The sequence below is a fragment of the Notolabrus celidotus genome, unplaced genomic scaffold (genome assembly GCF_009762535.1).
Source record: "Notolabrus celidotus isolate fNotCel1 unplaced genomic scaffold, fNotCel1.pri scaffold_144_arrow_ctg1, whole genome shotgun sequence".
NCBI classification, from domain to species: Eukaryota; Metazoa; Chordata; class Actinopteri; order Labriformes; family Labridae; genus Notolabrus; species Notolabrus celidotus.
The window spans coordinates 43,781-62,411 of NW_023260021.1; the positions used below are offsets into that span (position 1 = coordinate 43,781).

General features: G+C 42.6%; 1 long non-coding RNA gene and 1 pseudogene across 1 annotated transcript; one reads left to right on the top strand and one right to left on the bottom strand.

The window, feature by feature from the left end:
- The first annotated feature begins 4,779 nt into the window (after positions 1 to 4,779).
- On the top strand, positions 4,780 to 16,861 carry LOC117808718 (annotated as a pseudogene).
- On the bottom strand, positions 14,742 to 17,650 carry LOC117808725. The gene is made up of 3 exons (XR_004630387.1): positions 17,155 to 17,650; positions 16,915 to 16,990; positions 14,742 to 15,102 (listed from the first exon to the last, which is right to left on the bottom strand). It is a non-coding gene; the product is annotated as an uncharacterized LOC117808725 (long non-coding RNA).
- Positions 17,651 to 18,631: the final 981 nt, after the last annotated feature.

Genomic DNA, 18,631 nt, shown 5'->3' on the forward strand with positions numbered 1-18,631 from the left:
TCAGTTGTTCTCAAAGTGGGGTCCTGGGACCCCTGGGGGTCCGTGTACCATAGCGTGGGGGTCCGTGAAATAATTTGAATACATTTCTAATAAATTATAAAATTGTGCTGTGTCATTACAAAACAGCATATCCACCATTGTTCTGATACCATTTGGTGGCTGAAGGGATATGTGAGTCTTGCTACTGTTAATTTTCTGAAAGCGTTTCAGATCAATTACTTGAAAAGTCTAAATGCTGTCATGTTGAGTCCACAAGGAATGAAATGACCCTCTGTTTTAAAGGATACAAGTGGGATTTACTTGATTCAAATTGAAGTGTTATCTGTTTATCACTATGGTACAGGTCTGAAGGATTTACATTGATACGTTTTACAATACAAATAGTTCCAAGGGGAACTAAGAGTGCAAATGGTAGTAAGCATGTTCTTTAGTGATGGGAAGTTCGGCTCTTTTCAGAGAGCCGGCTCTTTTAACTCGGCTCCCAAAGAAGCGCCGACTCTTTCGACTCCCGAACGGCTCTTAATTTAGGATCTTTTGTAGCCGAATGTTTTACCTTAACTTTACAAAAACTAATGGTTTGTGTTGAAAACCCTTTAACAGTGTTTTTATGAGAAGACTTACAACTGACCAATTTTGTGCATTTATTCTGTTAAAACCATTCTAACCCTGATCCTAGGATTAGGGTTAGGGTTAGGGTTAGGATTAGGGTTAGGATTAGGGTTAGGGTTAGGGTTAGGGTTAGGGTTAGGGTTAGGATTAGGGTTAGGATTAGGGTTAGGGTTAGGATTAGGGTTAGGGTTAGGGTTAGGGTTAGGGTTAGGATTAGGGTTAGGGTTAGGGTTAGGGTTAGGATTAGGGTTAGGGTTAGGGTTAGGATTAGGGTTAGGGTTAGGGTTAGGATTAGGGTTAGGGTTAGGATTAGGGTTAGGGTTAGGGTTAGGGTTAGGATTAGGGTTAGGGTAGGGTTAGGATTAGGGTTAGGGTTAGGGTTAGGGTTAGGATTAGGGTTAGGGTTAGGATTAGGGTTAGGGTTAGGATTAGGGTTAGGGTTAGGGTTAGGGTTAGGATTAGGGTTAGGATTAGGGTTAGGGTTAGGATTAGGGTTAGGGTTAGGGTTAGGGTTAGGATTAGGGTTAGGGTTAGGGTTAGAGTTAGGATTAGGGTTAGGGTTAGGATTAGGGTTAGGGTTAGGGTTAGGGTTAGGATTAGGGTTAGGGTTAGGGTTGTGATTAGGGTTATGATTAGGGTTAGGGTTAGGATTAGGGTTAGGGTTGTGATTAGGGTTAGGGTTAGGGTTGTGATTAGGGTTAGGGTTAGGGTTGTGATTAGGGTTAGGGTTAGGGTTATGATTAGGGTTAGGGTTAGGGTTGTGATTAGGGTTAGGGTTAGGGTTGTGATTAGGGTTAGGGTCAGGGTTAGGGTTAGGGTTGTGATTAGGGTTAGGGTTAGGGTTAGGGTTAGGGTTGTGATTAGGGTTAGGGTCAGGGTTAGGGTTAGGGTTAGGGTTAGGGTTAGGGTTAGGGTTAGGATTAGGGTTAGGGTTAGGGTTAGGGTTAGGATTAGGGTTATGGTTAGGGTTAGGGTTAGGATTAGGGTTAGGGTTAGGGTTAGGGTTAGGATTAGGGTTAGGGTTAGGGTTAGGGTTGTGATTAGGGTTATGATTAGGGTTAGGGTTAGGATTAGGGTTAGGGTTGTGATTAGGGTTAGGGTTAGGGTTGTGATTAGGGTTAGGGTTAGGGTTGTGATTAGGGTTAGGGTTAGGGTTATGATTAGGGTTAGGGTTGTGATTAGGGTTAGGGTCAGGGTTAGGGTTAGGGTTGTGATTAGGGTTAGGGTTAGGGTTAGGGTTAGGGTTGTGATTAGGGTTAGGGTCAGGGTTAGGGTTAGGGTTAGGGTTAGGGTTAGGGTTAGGGTTAGGGTTAGGGTTAGGGTTGTGATTAGGGTTAGGGTTAGGATTGTGATTAGGGTTAGGGTTAGGGTTGTGATTAGGGTTAGGGATAGGATTAGGGTTAGAACCAGAACTAAACTTAAGCAAACAGAACCAGAACCAAAGTCATGCAAACCCAACCAGAACCGAACCAGAACCGAACCAGAACCGAACCAGAATCGAACCAGAACCAAACCGAACCATACCTGAACCGAACCAGAACTGAACCAGAACCGTACCAGAACCGAACCAGAACCGAACCAGAACCGTACCAGAACCGAACCGGAACCGAACCAGAACCGTACCAAACCAGAACCAAACCAGAACCAAACCAGAACCGTACCAGAACCGGACCAGAACCGAACCAGAATCGAACCAGAACCGTACCAAACCAGAACCGAACCAGAACCTTACCAGAACTGAACCAGAACCAAACCAGAACCGAACCAGAACCGAACCAGAACTGCACCAGAACCGTACCAAACCAGAACCGAACCAGAACTGGACCAGAACCGGACCAGAACCGTACCAGAACCGTACCAGAACCGAACCAGAACCGAACCACAACTGTACCAGAACCGAACCAGAACTGAACCAGAACCGTACCAAACCAGAACCCAACCAGAACCCAACCAGAACCCAACCAGAACCCAACCAGAACAAAACCGAACCAGAAACGTACCAGAACCGAACCAAACCAGAACCGAACTCAAGGAAACAGAACCAGAACCAAACTGGAGCAAACATTATCAATGTCCTCAGCTTGGATGGTCTGATCCGGCTTCTCCTCACAGTGAGTATTTGCCGCGGTCTTTAAGAAGAAGGAACAGATGAAGCCACGATACACAGCCTCCCCTCCATCACCTGTATCCTATATCCTCACATGTGATTGGCCGCATGGCCGCCATGCTGACCAATCAAAACAAAGTCCTGCTGTGAGCAGAGCTGGGGCTGAGCACTGAGAGAGCTAAGCAGGGAAAGGAACTAACTGGGAGCCGGCTCTCTCTCTGGATGTGAGCCGGCTCTTCTGATCCACTATAAAGCATCGACTCTCAGAGCCGCAGCTTTTGATCATGACACATCACTAATGTGTTTAATCTGTGTTACAATTATGAGGGGGTCCTTGGACTATGTTCTCACCTGTAAGGGGTCCCTGGCTCCAAAAAGTTTGAGAACCCCTGCTCTAGCTAGTAGGAGTGCAAACTCCTGATAGTGAAAACAAAGGGAACAAAAAGAGCGACACAGCTGCACAGAAACTCCACGTTGTAGACATCGCTGATCATAATAGACATCGCCATGCAGGAAGACAGTTTACATTATTTTAAATCTCTGAGAGATCTTCAAATACAGAGTGTGTCTTTACACTGGTGCGGTTTTTTCAGAGTTTACGGTAACTCAAATAAAAAAACCTGACATTTGCTTTGTTTTATATCGACCACTTAGCAGGATGAATATCAGGATGAAGCAGGTATATTTTGAGTTTGAGTTGAGTTGAGAAACATGTGTGGCCATTTTTGTCATTCAGTTCTATTTAGGTCATTAATGCACTGATCCTCTGATCATTATTATTATTTAATTATTTCAGTAAGGCAGCTTCCTGATTCCTTTGCTGGCTCTTTTGTTTTTTTCTTAGCTCATTTTATATTTTTTGAGAAAAGAGAAAGCTGAGATGTTGCCCATCATTGTTACTTGGTTGCACTAATAAAGTGAAGTGCTGTACATCTGTGGTTGCATTATTCTACTATCAATTTGCAGCATTGATAGCCATAGACTACATGTCTTTCAATGTAGACTTCCACTGAGAGGAACATATTAGACTATTTAGGAACTAAATTAGGAACTAAATTTAGACTGTCATACCAGCTTGATCATCACTGAAAATGATCTCTGGAAAAGAGTGGGAACCCTGCTTCACCTCTGATATTGTGATAGCGATACCTGTCAGCACTCTCACTGTCATAACACTCACGCAGCTCTGAACTCTCCTTAGAAACATTAAAGAGGAAGCTACGTTATAGCATGTCACAACCTGCCTTATCAAGAGAGAACAGGTTCTCTGAGCAGCTCCTTCAGCAGCAGACTGAGACACCCACCCTGCAAGAAGGAGCGCCACCACAGGTCAATCATCCCGTCTGCAGTCAGACTGTTGAACAGCAGCACTGAATCCTAACTCATTCAGAAGTAGCTGTGCAGATACTCTAAACATCTCTTATCACTGTGTGTTTTTAGCAACATGGTGCAGTTTTCCCTGTGCAATAACTAGCAAGTAGAAAGTGTTAATATCTATTAGATTTCATTTTATATTGTTCTCATTGTTTCACCTTTAATTGTTCTATTTTAACTTGTAAGTAAATTGTCGTGCTCTCCTGTCTCTTGTTGAAAACTGCTGGAACAAAACAAATGTCCCCAATGAGGGATCAATAAAGTCTATCTTATCTAATGTTAAACCACTTGAATGAGGGATGGATACAAACTTTAACCAGTGCAGAATTATGTTCAACTCATAAATAAATCCAAACTTGTTTTTAAAAAGGGTTGGTGCTCTTAGAAACATTCCAGCAACAGATGACACACCTACCTGTCTATTGTGTGTTTACCTGAAATGATCTCATGCAGCATCTTTTGGGTGAAACCATCTACAGGGAGAGGAGGGGTGGGTGCTTTTATGAGGTTTGGATATAAAGCTCAAATAAAGAACTTTGCTTTGACTTGAAGAGTTTATTAGAGATTAGAGGATCCTAATAAAAGATTGTATTCAATTCAAATTATGATATTTTTAAAAAGTCAAATTTAAACAAACGTGGAGTTGCATGGACTCACCTGCTTGAATGGGCCTGATGCAGTTTCCTCATTGAAGTTGAGGAACTTATTTGATGTATCAACATGAAATAAGGAGATCACTGGGAGAAATTACAAATCAGGAGTCCAGTGGGAGACTGCAGCCCTGATCGGGAGTGTTGGCAGGTCAGTTTGAACTCTTTTCATCCTGGTAGGAAGTTAGTTAGAGTCAACAGGAACTACAGGAAGCAATGAGTGACTCCACTGAGACTACATCCATGATTTACAGGTGTTCAGGTGTTTCAGTCTAAAGTTCAGAGCTGCTCTGTTACCCTTAAAATGAGTCTTACCTTTGCTCTCATGTATTTACATTATGTACATGTGGAGTTGATTCATGATACATGTGACACTAATGTCACAGTTTATATCCAGCTGACTTCCTGGTGCAAACTATCCAAAAATAAACTCACCATGAGTCATGCAGCTTGTATGTGCTGGGGTGGAGCCAAGGTCAGCCCCAGACTGATGGAAGCAAATAGTTACCAACATTAAAATGATAAAGCAAATTTGAAAACTAAATTGCATTAACAGAAATGCTTATTATTTTTCCAAATAAGGGTGAATTATGTGACTCATAACTACAATTAATATTCAATAATCCTATTTGCATTTTAATTTTAATCTTCAACAATGCTAATTATTTTAAACAATTGATATGGAAAAGAAAATGACATTTAGATTTTAATTTGCAAGAAATGCTCCTCTATATTAGTCTCATAATTCAAGTTAAAAAGAAAATCAAAAGCCATCTAACAAATCATTTTCAGTGATTTCAAAGTGACAGCTGAATATTCGGCCAAAGTCTCCAATGCACCATGTTTGTAAAATTAATAAGCATTTCTGTTAATGCAGTTTAGTGTTCAAATTAGATTTTTCATTTCAATTTTAGTAACTATTTGCTTCCACTGATTTAACCTCTGATTAGAATATTATTATTCTTTTTTTTAATGTCTTATTTGTAATGAGGCTCATTCTTCAAAGTTACTTATTTTAATCACATTTAGAGAAATATTTGTGACATTTTTCCCATTTAATTCTTGTGTGACGATATTTGAGATAAATCTGTTTTAACTCTAAATGTTAAATGTTGCTCTGCCATTTTTTAAATTAAAATTTTAGATTTTCTTTTAATTAATAAAGTGTTGCAGAACGATACAAGGCAAGTGAGAGACATGGAAATACGATATATAACATACAAAACAATGTGAAAGACAAGACAGCAAGTGAACGCTTACTAACAATGTATAGCCATATAGGTGTAGTGGTCCCAGAAAGACCGAGTGCTTTCACTCTCAACAGATGAGTTTTATTGACTTTAAATTCTGTGTCATCATTAAACAAACACACCGTAAGAGCTGTAAGGGACAAAACACAAACAAAATGTAAACATTACCAAAACCAAAGAAACTACAATAATTACAACATAAACACAAGACAAGTATTTAAATACAGAAACTATTGAGATGATCTTTGAGACAAATAACTGTTAAAACTGTGCAAGTATAATTGCTGAGAAGAAGTGGACAAGGACAAACTTCCTTTAACAGGCAGAAACCTCCAGCAGGACCAGACTCAGTCCTGTTGTAATGAATGAGCATGTTGTTGTGTTTGTGTGTAGGTGGGCGCTCTGCAATGGATCAGTGTGAGGACAGAGAGGAGGGAGCTCCTCCCTCTAAAACCACTCTGTGTGGGGAACATGAAGCTCAGAGGTAAGATGAGGATCTCTACCTGTCCATGACTCTTCTCCATGTCAGAGATCAGCACTGAATCACTGCAGAGTCATTATTCATACTCACAGCTGTGTGTGTGTGTGTGTGTGTGTGTGCGTATGTGTGTATGTGTGTGTTTGAACCCAGCTGTGTGTCCGTATTGAGTGACCGGTTGAAGGATCTACCAGTTGAGTTCAAAGCTGGACGTCAGTCTGATCATCTAAGGTAAAAATCGATCACAGTGTTTTTATCAGAATCATATATTAGCAAAGTTTGTAGTAAATGTCAGCAGCACTCAAACCTGGAAGATTTTCAGAGTTCATGTTTGTTCATCAGTGTTTGTGATCAGGGCTGTAACCAGGATTTGAAAATACTGGGGTCAAAATTTGGTGTTCGTCAGTTTTAATGATTAATCCACGTGTTGTTCAGAAGGATGTACTTCTCCTCATCATTGAGCTTTTTATTTTTGTACCTGGCAGGATCCAATTCATGTAGACAGATTCTCCCCTCTTCTGTCATCTCTCTTCCATCTTTGTCTCCCTCAGTGCTGCTCTCCCTCTCTTGTCCCTGTGAGTCTGCTTCACTCTTTCCCTCAGCCTCCTTTTCTGTGTCTCTCCCTTTCTCTCTGCTGCCTCCACACTGTCCTCTTTCTGTTCCTTCATCCTCTGTCTGTCCCCGTCTGTCCTCACTTGTCTCTCCTTCTAAATTGTAAGGAGGATCATGAAGTTAAATAAAATATACCTCCTTCATATTAACATTGAGACACATTTAAATCATTCAAATACTAAGTAGTGACATAACAGCACAAGAGTAAAAGTAAAATTTAAGTTGTACTACGATCCTATTACTCTTACAGTTGGTATGTTGTTAAATTTAGGTTATATAAGTTCCATTATGATTGCCACAGAAAACCTCTATGGTCATTACATTGTTTGAACTGGATGAGGACAGTATTGTTTAACATCAGTGTGTGTGTACAGTATATGGTACAAGGATAATCCTGTCCTGGGTGGGGAACTGTGGGCAGCATCATCCTCTTCTCGTCCCATTTTTTCCCCAAAGGAGAGCAAGGCTCCAGTATATTTCTTCATCTCTGTGAACAAAGCCGATGACTCAGTCAACACAGAGTAACACAGACGCGTTATTATACCGACAACATTAACATTAATTTCATTCAAGTGAAACCAACATCAGTTTCGTCAATATAATTTAACGTTAACGTTACGTTGACAGCACATTTAAGTCGGATCGGATGATGTTTATCTGGGGTTGGGGTAACGTTAAATGTAACTGTGAACTTTTGTTGCGTTGACTTGGCTGTGGTAGCGGTCTGTGGTCTGTACATCAGAAATCGGTACAAATCTAGCAGATTTTTTAGACGGCCACTGCGATGACCAAAGATTGTAGAATTACGAGAGGATGATCTACCACACGGTGATGTAGAGGCGCAAATTAAGTCCTACACAAAGTGTATTTGCAGTCAGTTATATCACCTTCTTTTTGTCACTTGAAAAAAATACAGAGGACATGACCTCTGTGTCCTCAATGGTAGTTACGGCCATGTATGTGATTTGTCAGAGTCCAACATGAGAGACCAGACTCTCCTGGACCTGGACCCAGCTGTGTGTCTGTATTGAGTGATGTCTCTATGGACAGACCTATTCAATTCAAAGATGGACGTCAGTCTGATCATCATCATACAAGGTAATAATCGATCACAGTGTTTTATCAGAATCAAACATTAGAAAAGTTTGTAGTAATTTCAGCAGCTCTCAAACCTGGAAGATTTTCAGAGTTCATGTTTGTTCATCAGTGTTTGTGATTCTGTCAGAGTCCAACGTCAGAGACCAGACTCTCCTGGACCTGGACCCAGCTGTGTGTCCTTAAAGAGTGACCGATCTATGTACGAACCTATTTATTTCAAAGATGGAGAGATTTGTGATGATGAAAGGTAAGACTGTCCTGTGTTTGGAGGAGGATCCATAAGACAGACTCTATCAGATGTAACACTGTGTGTCATTACATAAAGTACATGATATTCTATTTGTTCCACAGAGTTCAGAGATCAGAGGCTCCCATTGGTCAGTCTGCCCAGCAGCATCAAACACAGCTGGACTCCATATTGATGGTGAGTAAATGTACAAACACAGCTCCTCCTGAGAATCAGAGCACACACTCATTCTGTTTGGATGTTTCTGTTTCCTGATCACACTGCAAACATCATCTCTGCCTGAATTCTCTTCACACTCAGTGTTTGACTGATTGAATGAAGCCTTACATTTCTGAGCTGCACACAGTCAGAGGTCAGAGGTCATGCTGCTCTCACACAGACTCAGACTTTGGCAGCAGAGTTCCCAAAGTGAGTCCAGTTTGAGGTCTAAACAACAGAAACACTTTGCTTCATGTTAATGACAGCTGCTGCTTTCAGCTTCATTCTAATAAACACATCAGGTCTAAAGTCACTGCAGACTTTTTCTGGATGAAAGCACACCAGGAGATTTCTCCAACAGGAAGTTCATTTCAGAGAAACTTGACTTGTAGAAGACAGGACCATCCACAGACTAAGTCCTGAGGCAGCATTGTGATCCAGTCTCCATGCTGGACTCTGCAGACCAGCAGGCTCTCTGTCTGTCACAGATGATCTGATGTTCTGTTTTGTTCTCCTCCAGCTGCTCCAGGAGAACATCATCAGTTTTGTAAAGACCGAGCTGAAGAAGATCCAGAGAGTTCTGAGTCCAGATTACCCAGAATGCTTAGAGAGTCAGAGGGATGATGAGGATGAAGAGCAGAGGAGGAGCAGAGAGGCCTTTCTGAAGATCACTCTGCACTTCCTGAGGAGAATGAAGCAGGAGGAGCTGGCTGACTGTCTGCAGAGCAGTAAGAGGATTTGAACACATTGAACATGATGGAGAGAGGAAATGGAGACAACATGGGAGAGGTTTACATTTCAAACTCTGCTGTTAATATGATGCACACATATGGATCACATCTATGAGCTGTGAGAAACTGTTCACAGCTGATGAAGAGATTTCAGAGAGGAGGAGAATCAAATCCATCCTGATGTCTGAAAGTGTAAATTCATCAGACTGATTGTAGCTTCAGATCATTCATCACATTTCTCTTTGGTTCTTTCAGGAACTGTTGCTGCAGAGTGCAGACGTAAACTGAAGTCTGACCTGAAGGAGAAGTTCCAGTGTGTGTTTGAGGGGATCGCTAAAGCAGGAAACCCAACCCTCCTGAACCAGATCTACACAGAGCTCTACATCACAGAGGGAGGGACTGGAGAGGTCAATGATGAACATGAGGTCAGACAGATTGAAGCAGCATCCAGGACCCCACACAGACCAGAGACCACCATCAGACAAGAAGACATCTTTAAAGGCTCACCTGGAAGAGATCAACCAATCAGAGCAGTGCTGACAAAGGGAGTGGCTGGCATCGGGAAAACAGTCTTAACACAGAAGTTCACTCTGGACTGGGCTGAAGACAAAGACCACCAGGACATCCAGTTCACATTCCCCTTCACTTTCAGAGAGCTGAATGTGCTGAGAGAGAGAAAGTTCAGCTTGGTGGAACTTGTTCATCACTTCTTTACTCAGACCAGAGAAGCAGGACTCTGCAGGTTTGAAGAGTTCCAGGTTGTGTTCATCTTTGACGGTCTGGATGAGTGTCGACTTCCTCTGGACTTCAGCAATAATCAGATCCTGACTGATGCTACAGAGTCCACCTCAGTGGATGTGCTGCTGACAAACCTCATCAGGGGGAACCTGCTCCCCTCTGCTCTCCTCTGGATCACCACAAGACCTGCAGCAGCCAATCAGATCCCTCCTGAGTGTGTTGACATGGTGACAGAGGTCAGAGGGTTCACTGATCCTCAGAAGGAGGAGTACTTCAGGAAGAGGTTCAGAGACCAGGAGCAGGCCAACAGAATCATCTCCCACATCAAGACCTCCCGAAGCCTCCACATCATGTGCCACATCCCGGTCTTCTGCTGGATCACTGCTACAGTTCTGGAGGATGTGCTGAAGACCAGACAGGGAGGGGAGCTGCCCAGGACCCTGACTCAGATGTACATCCACTTCCTGGTGGTCCAGTCCAAACTGAAGAGCATCAAGTACGATGGAGGAGCTGAGACAGATCCACTCTGGAGTCCAGAGAGCAGGAAGATGATCCAGTCTTTGGGAAACTTGGCTTTTGATCAGCTGCAGAAAGGAAACCTGATCTTCTATGAGTCCGACCTGACAGAGTGTGGCATCAAGATCAAGGAAGCCTCAGTGTACTCAGGAGTGTTCACACAGATCTTCAGAGAGGAGAGAGGACTGTACCAGGACCAGGTGTTCTGCTTCATCCACCTGAGCGTTCAGGAGTTTCTGGCTGCTCTTCATGTCCATCTGACCTTCACCAACTCTGGACTCAACCTGATGGAAGAAGAACAACCAGAAGAACAACCAACGTCCCTGATCTCTAAAATCTTTGGAGACAAACCTGAACTGAACCGTCTCCATCAGAGTGCTGTGGACCAGGCCTTACAGAGTCCAAACGGACACCTGGACTTGTTCCTGCGCTTCCTCCTGGGTCTTTCACTGCAGACCAATCAGACTCTCCTGAGAGGTCTGCTGACACAGACAGGAAGTAGCTCACAGACCAATCAGGATACAGTCCATTACATCAAGAAGAAGATCAGTGAGGATCTGTCTGCAGAGAGAAGCATCAACCTGTTCCACTGTCTGAATGAACTGAATGATCGTTCTCTAGTGGAGGAGATCCAGGAGTCCCTGAGATCAGGACGTCTCTCCACAGAGAAACTGTCTCCTGCTCAGTGGTCAGCTCTAGTCTTCGTCTTACTGTCATCAGAAAAAGATCTGGACGTGTTTGACCTGAAGAAATACTCTGCTTCAGAGGAGACTCTTCTGAGGCTGCTGCCAGTGATCAAAGCCTCCAACAAAGCTGTGTGAGTTCATGAGTGAGACATTTTATATATAATTAATTCTGCTCATGACAACTGTGAAAACATTTGTTTGGTCCTCTTACATTTTCCTCTGCAGGCTGAGTGGATGTAACCTGTCAGAGAGAAGCTGTGAAGCTCTGTCCTCAGTCCTCAGCTCACAGTCCTCCACTCTGAGAGAGCTGGACCTGAGTAACAACAACCTGCAGGATTCAGGAGTAAATCTGCTGTCTGCTGGATTGAGAAATCCACACTGCAGAGTGGAAATTCTTAGGTCAGGTTTGCTGTTTATTCTACTGGACAGTAATCTGTATGAATATATTTAGAATTGGTAGACATTCACTTAATTTTGCTGTTTTTTCCAACTCCAGACTGTCAGGATGTCTGATCACAGAGGAAGGCTGCACTTTTCTGGGCTCAGCTTTGAGCTCTAACCCCTCCTACCTTAGAGAGCTGGACCTGAGTAACAACAACCTGAAGGATTCAGGAATGAATCTTCTGTCTGCTGGATTCAAAAGTCAACACTGGAAACTGGAAACTCTTAGGTCAGGTTTTCTATTGATGCTGCTGGACAGTAATATTTATAAGTATAATTATAATCAGCAGACTTTTGCTTAGTTTAGATTTTTTCTCTCTCTCCAGATTGTCAGGATGTCTGATCACAGAGAAAGGCTGCACTTCTCTGGCCTCAGCTCTGAGCTCCAACTCCTCCCACCTTAGAGAGCTGGACCTGAGCTACAACCATCCAGGAGACTCAGGTGTCGAGCAGCTCTCTGCTCGACTGAAGGATCCAGACAGCAGACTGGATACACTGAGGTATAACATGACAAGAGCTCAAACACTGAATGTGTAAAAGAAAACATTTCACATTAAAAGCATCTTACTTTGATTATTCCTTTGAGAGGAGTGATTGGGACTGAATCAGGCACTCACTCACTAAATGTCAATAAACTGATAAGCTTTCATTATCAGCTGACTGATCAGGTGAACGACAGCTGTCCTGTCTTCTTAAAGTGAAATCTGACAGTTTCTACGTTTAGAGAGAATCATGACGCAGACTGAATCAGCTTTTCTTTCAGCATCATGAGTAAAGGTTGTAGATTTAGATACATGAGGACTCTCTTCATTGTTGACACCATATATCTCCTTAGATGTTCTCTGATATTTCATTTATTGTCTTTAAACATGTCATCATGTAACACACTATCCTTTGTGTTAACCACAGCATCACTTCACTTCTTTAGTGGTTATGTTACATACAGAAAAAGTCAGATGTGACTGTTCATCAAATTAAATTGTGTGAACAGAAAGAAAACAGATATTTCATTGAAGGAATATAATAATTATTAATAATGTGTAGAAATAAAAAGACCTAATCTCTAATGTCGCCTTTACACCAGGCGCAGGAATGTTTTGTGTTCACTCGCTCTATTCGTGGTCAAAATCACATGTACACAAGCGCCAAAGACGCACAGTTTTGCGTGAGGGAGGGGGGTTCCCACGCCACATCATCCTGTTGTTATCAAACAAGGTTGAGCTTACGGACATTGAATGGGGAAGCCGGTTTTGCTAAAGGGGCATAGCTAACTTCCTACTACAACCCATAGCTGGATTCAAGGGACAAAGTTTTTCACAACTCAGCAGATAATCCTCCTCACTCTCTGTCCTCACTCTGTCCTCACTCTCTGTCCTCACTCTCTGTCCTCACTCTCTGTCCTCACTCTCTGTCCTCACTCTCTGTCCTCCCTCTCTGTCCTCACTCTCTGTCCTCACTCTCTGTCCTCACTCTCTGTCCTCACTCTCTGTCCTCCCTCTCTGTCCTCACTCTGTCCTCACTCTCTGTCCTCCCTCTCGTTCCTCACTCTCTGTCCTCACTCTCTGTCCTCACTCTCTGTCCTCACTCTCACTCCTCACTCTCTGTCCTCACTCTCTGTCCTCACTCTCTGTCCTCACTCTCTGTCCTCACTCTCTGTCCTCACTCTCTGTCCTCACTTTCTGTCCTCACTCTCTGTCCTCACTCTCTGTCCTCACTCTCTGTCCTCACTCTCTGTCCTCACTCTCTGTCCTCACTCTGTCCTCAATCTCTGTCCTCCCTCTCATTCCTCACTCTCTGTCCTCCCTCTCGTTCCTCACTCTCTGTCCTCCCTCTCGTTCCTCACTCTCTGTCCTCACTCTCTGTCCTCCCTCTCTGTCCTCACTCCTCACTCTCTGTCCTCACTCTCTGTCCTCACTCTCAGTCCTCACTCTCGTTCCTCACTCTCGTTCCTCACTCTCGTTCCTCACTCTCGTTCCTCACTCTCGTTCCTCACTCTCTGTCCTCACTCTCTGTCCTCCCTCTCTGTCCTCACTCTCTGTCCTCACTCTGTCCTCACTCTCTGTCCTCCCTCTCATTCCTCACTCTCTGTCCTCACTCTCTGTCCTCACTCTCTGTCCTCACTCTCACTCCTCACTCTCTGTCCTCCCTCTCTGTCCTCACTCCTCACTCTCTGTCCTCACTCTCTGTCCTCACTCTCGGTCCTCACTCTCGTTCCTCACTCTCGTTCCTCACTCTCTGTCCTCACTCTCTGTCTTCACTCTCGTTCCTCACTCTCGTTCCTCACTCTCTGTCCTCACTCTCTGTCCTCACTCTCTGTCCTCACTCTCTGTCCTCACAGTGAGCTCCTGTTTGTTCCTGATCCCATAAAAACAGGTAGAGTCACAGAGTTTGGGGAAGCTGCACAGAGATAGAATCAAAGTGTCCCATATATTCTAGATGAATGAATCTCTGCTGGTCCATATGTCACACCACATGTCACCGGGGTGATCTGCATGCTGATTGGCTATTGCACTGTGATGGAGTCGCTGGAGTTCAGATATTTAAACATTGCCGGACCACTACTCACGTCTATTCTCGTCTTTACATGTAGTTCATTTTTGTGAATGATCTTATTTGTGTTTGGTGTGAACACCCTATTAGAGACAGTGTTTCCTAATAATATCAATATCATCTAAAATCATAGAATCATTTTCTTTCTGAAAATATATCAGTCCACATTTTACAGTTTGCTTACAATCTAAGTTCTCCTCTTTACAACAACTTTTGTTGTCCTGAACTGCAGAAGTTTGTTCCGCTGCCTCTCGTCTCATAGGAGGAAGTAATTCTGATATTTTGTACGGCAGGAGTTGGATATGAAAATCAATTTTTAAATGTTCTTGTTCCTCCATGTGCATTTTAAAGATTAAGTTTAATGTGTAGTTTAATTATGAAACCAAATCCAAATTCAAATCTCTAACAGATCAGATATTTTATTCAACCATAGAGGAAACCATCAACACTCCTGGCTGACATGAAAAAGTATTTTATTCTTGATTTGATTCTCTCTTTGTTTGGTGAGCCATCAAACAAACCCTCTGAGCTACAGAGAAACACCTCCTTCATATATTAACCATCGTGCAGTGAGCAATGCTTTGGCTGGACTTGGTAGGTTGAGGCTGTAAGCTTGGTTCCCAAACCTCCACACAGCACGTTTGATGGATTCAGTCTCATCTTCATCCTCAGAGGAATTAGCTTGCTTAGTCTCAAAGTGGCGTTTAACACCAGACGTTCATCAAATAACATTTTGAAGACATAAAGTACACACAGCACAGTCCTTCTGAAACACACACACACTCTTCTGTCCACAGGGGTCTGTTCAGAGTCTGTTCTGAAAAAGAAGAGGACAGATTGAATTGAATCTCAGCATGAACAGAACTAAGTTACAGATGTTAGAAACATGGATTGCATGGCTGCATAACTGGTTAAACACTGAGATCAAACAGTATTCATTGAGCTTGATCAGCCCAGATATACTGGTTTACTGACACAGCTACATTCAGGGAGACCAGCAGCAGACCTGTCAGTCCTGTGTCATCAAGGTAAATACAGCTGATCTCTTCTCTGCTGGCTTTTCCTCTGGCTGACTCTGAAGGATCCAAGAAGAGCCTGACACAGTCACATGAGTTCATATGAGAGGTTTCATTTCATCTTCATTCATATTTAGAAGAAGAGAGCCCACTCCTTCATATCTCTATCTGCAGACACTGTTTAGATTGAAAGTCTATTTAGAATGAGCTTTTTATCCTGCAGAGTGAACACAAGCCCTAAAAGAAGAAATGAGTCTCTTTTTAAAGGAGGAAAATAAAGTCTCCATGTTGGAGGACAGAGCAACAGCCAGCCTTTGCTTTTTGAATCTTTGACTTCTTCTTTTTCTCCGAGTATCTCAACACTGTCAGAAAAAGAGACAGAGTGATGGAGACAGCTGGCTCAGAGGAGTTTCAGCCTGTTTCTCTGTCACAGGGACAAACTGAGGAACACTGCTTCATGTTGAACAGCAGGTAGGACTCATGTTGGACTGAACATCACTCTGACTGTGTTTCTTCCTCCAGGGTGGACCATGGTGGAGAGCAGAGGTTAAAACCTGGAGTGAAGAAGTGTAAGTGTGGAATCAGTTTGACTCACGAGGACCAAACAGCAGACTGTCAGCTAACAAAGAATAAAGCCTTCAGGTGTGTCTGATGATAAACTGCTGCTGTGTTGTGTCTTTGTCTCTCCATCAGATGTCTGTGAACTCACTCTGGACTCAAACACAGCAAACAGAGAGCTCATACTGTCTGGAGACAACAGGGAGGTGGCATGTGTGGGAGAGGATCAGTCATATCCTGATCATCCAGACAGATTTGACCGCTGCCCTCAGCTGCTGTGTAGAGATGGTCTGACTGGTCGCTGTTACTGGGAGGTCGAGTGGAGAGGATGGGTTCATATATCAGTGAGTTACAGAGGAATCAGCAGGAAAGGAGACAGTACTGACTGTCTGTTTGGATCTAATGATCAGTCCTGGAGTCTGATCTGCTCTGATAAAGGTTACTCTGTACTTCACAATAACAGAAGAACAGCCCTCCCTCTCTCCTCGTCCTCTGTCTCTCACAGAGTAGCAGTGTATGTGGACTGTCCTGCTGGCACTCTGTCCTTCTACAGAGTCTCCTCTGACTCACTGATCCACCTCCAAACTTTCAGGACCACCTTCACTGAACCTCTGTATCCTGGGATTTGGTTGTGGTCTGGTTCCTCAGTGCGTCTGTGTTCTGTGTAGGACGGAGAGTCTCCTCCTCTCTACACAAACACAAACTGAGTATTTGACTGTTTCTGTCACATCAGCATTCATTCATATTTTTTTCTTCTTCAATGTAATCAAAGAAAGTTTGTGAGAACAGTCTGAATCAGATCCATTAAACTGTTCTTCACCTGCAGAGATTTTCCCCCCTGTGTTTAAACTGATGAAGCCATGTCCTCATGAGACTGCAGGGTGGTTTGCACACAAACATCCAAATCAGACAGAAGCTGAGAGGAGAGCAGCAGGGATCTGGTGATGTACTTTGACTAATGATTTTTGTTTGATGGAAATAAAAACACTTATTTGGACGACACTGTTGTGTGGTGTGCTGACAGCATATAACCAGATGTTTACAGCTGTACTTACCTCTAACCAAACAGCATCAGTCCATCAGAGATTAGACTCTCACTCCTCTTGAATAGCTGCACACAGGCGGCTCAACCTGAAACAACCAAACACAACATTTCAGCTACACGTTGGTGATGATGTAGATTGATGTTGACACATGTTGCACAGCTGCTAATGTTAAATTAACATCATGTCAAACTTTATAATGGTTGAAAGGAGAAAATAACATTTAAAGAACATTTAAATACATTAACATACCTTCAAATGACGTCACTTTCCCAGCCTTCCACAGGAGCAGCCGTTTCATCAGCACAGGTCCATGATGTAAAAATTCAGGCTGAGTTAATAGAATTAAACTTTTTTTTAAATGGATCATAAAGGTCACATAATATAGTTTATACTTATCAAACATGGATGTAGTCACCCATTGCTCTCTGTAATTGCTGTTGACTCAAACTAAGTTCCTGCCAGGGATGAACAGAGTTCTAAAATACTAAAATAAAGGAACAGTGACTCTGATGACGTGTTACTGGAGTAGAAGTAAAAGTTCTGATCTGTGAATCTACTCCAGACAAAGTTAAAGGTACTTTATCTACAACTGACTTCAAGTATTGAGTACTTCCTGTTAACCTGGGTGATAGGGGGCGGGGTTAAACAATAAGATATGACCTTTCCTTTCTCTGATGTAATGTCTATGGACTGCACTTATCTAATAAAGTAGTGGACACAGACAGCCTCTTAACAACACAGTAAGGTGAGTACAAAACACTGACATTACATCTTACCTTCTGAGGGGGGAATTCACCAAGGATGGGTTACGGTCCCTAAAAGCACAAAGATAATATAATATATAATAATATAGAACCAGAGAGAGAGCAGCTTCTCTGAGGTAGTGCCATCCTTCCTCCATCATAAACACCAGGACACAGAGACACCTCTCCATAGTCCAGCAGATAAACACAACCAGTTACACTGTAAATATTTTATTTTTAAATATGTCATTTTATTGTAAATGAACATCCTCAAAACTCTGATTTAATATTTTCTGCCATTGTAGTTAATGAGACCGAGTGCTGCCACAAACACAGCGCCCCCTGGTGACTGGCTGTAGTAAAGGTCAGAAACTCTGTCACCTGGTCAAACTTTAAAGAATAAATACACGACCTACATATGTGTCTCATTTCTTTGTGCTGTGGTGATATGTAGTTATTATTTGACTGCTTTCTGTTCAAGGCCTCTTTTTCTGAAAGGTTCTTTTTCCTTAGTTATTAGAGGTAAAAAAAAAACTGTGTTATACTTCCTGTTTGACTTTGATTGACAGCTGCAGGTCTTGCGTAGGTCAGAATCAGAATCAGCTTTATTGGCCAGGTATGCTTGAACACACAAGGAATTTGACTTTGGTAAACTGTGCTCTCTTTGTACAAGGCATAAGAATAAGACATACAAATAAAAATATAATAATAACAATAACATCAGCTATAAATACAAAAGAACAACAAATAGGCATGACTAATATGTACAGGCTAAAATAATATGATAAAGTGCAGTGGTGAGTAGCAGAGGTAGTTTTAACATTAAAACAATAGTAGTTAAATAATACAAAAATAGAAATATAGAATTCTGCTTGGAGAATTGTTGCATTGTATATTTACAGAGAGTATTGATCCAACAGGTCTGACACTGTTATGGTTTAGTGTTCATCAGAGTGACAGCCTGGGGGAAGAAACTGTTCTTA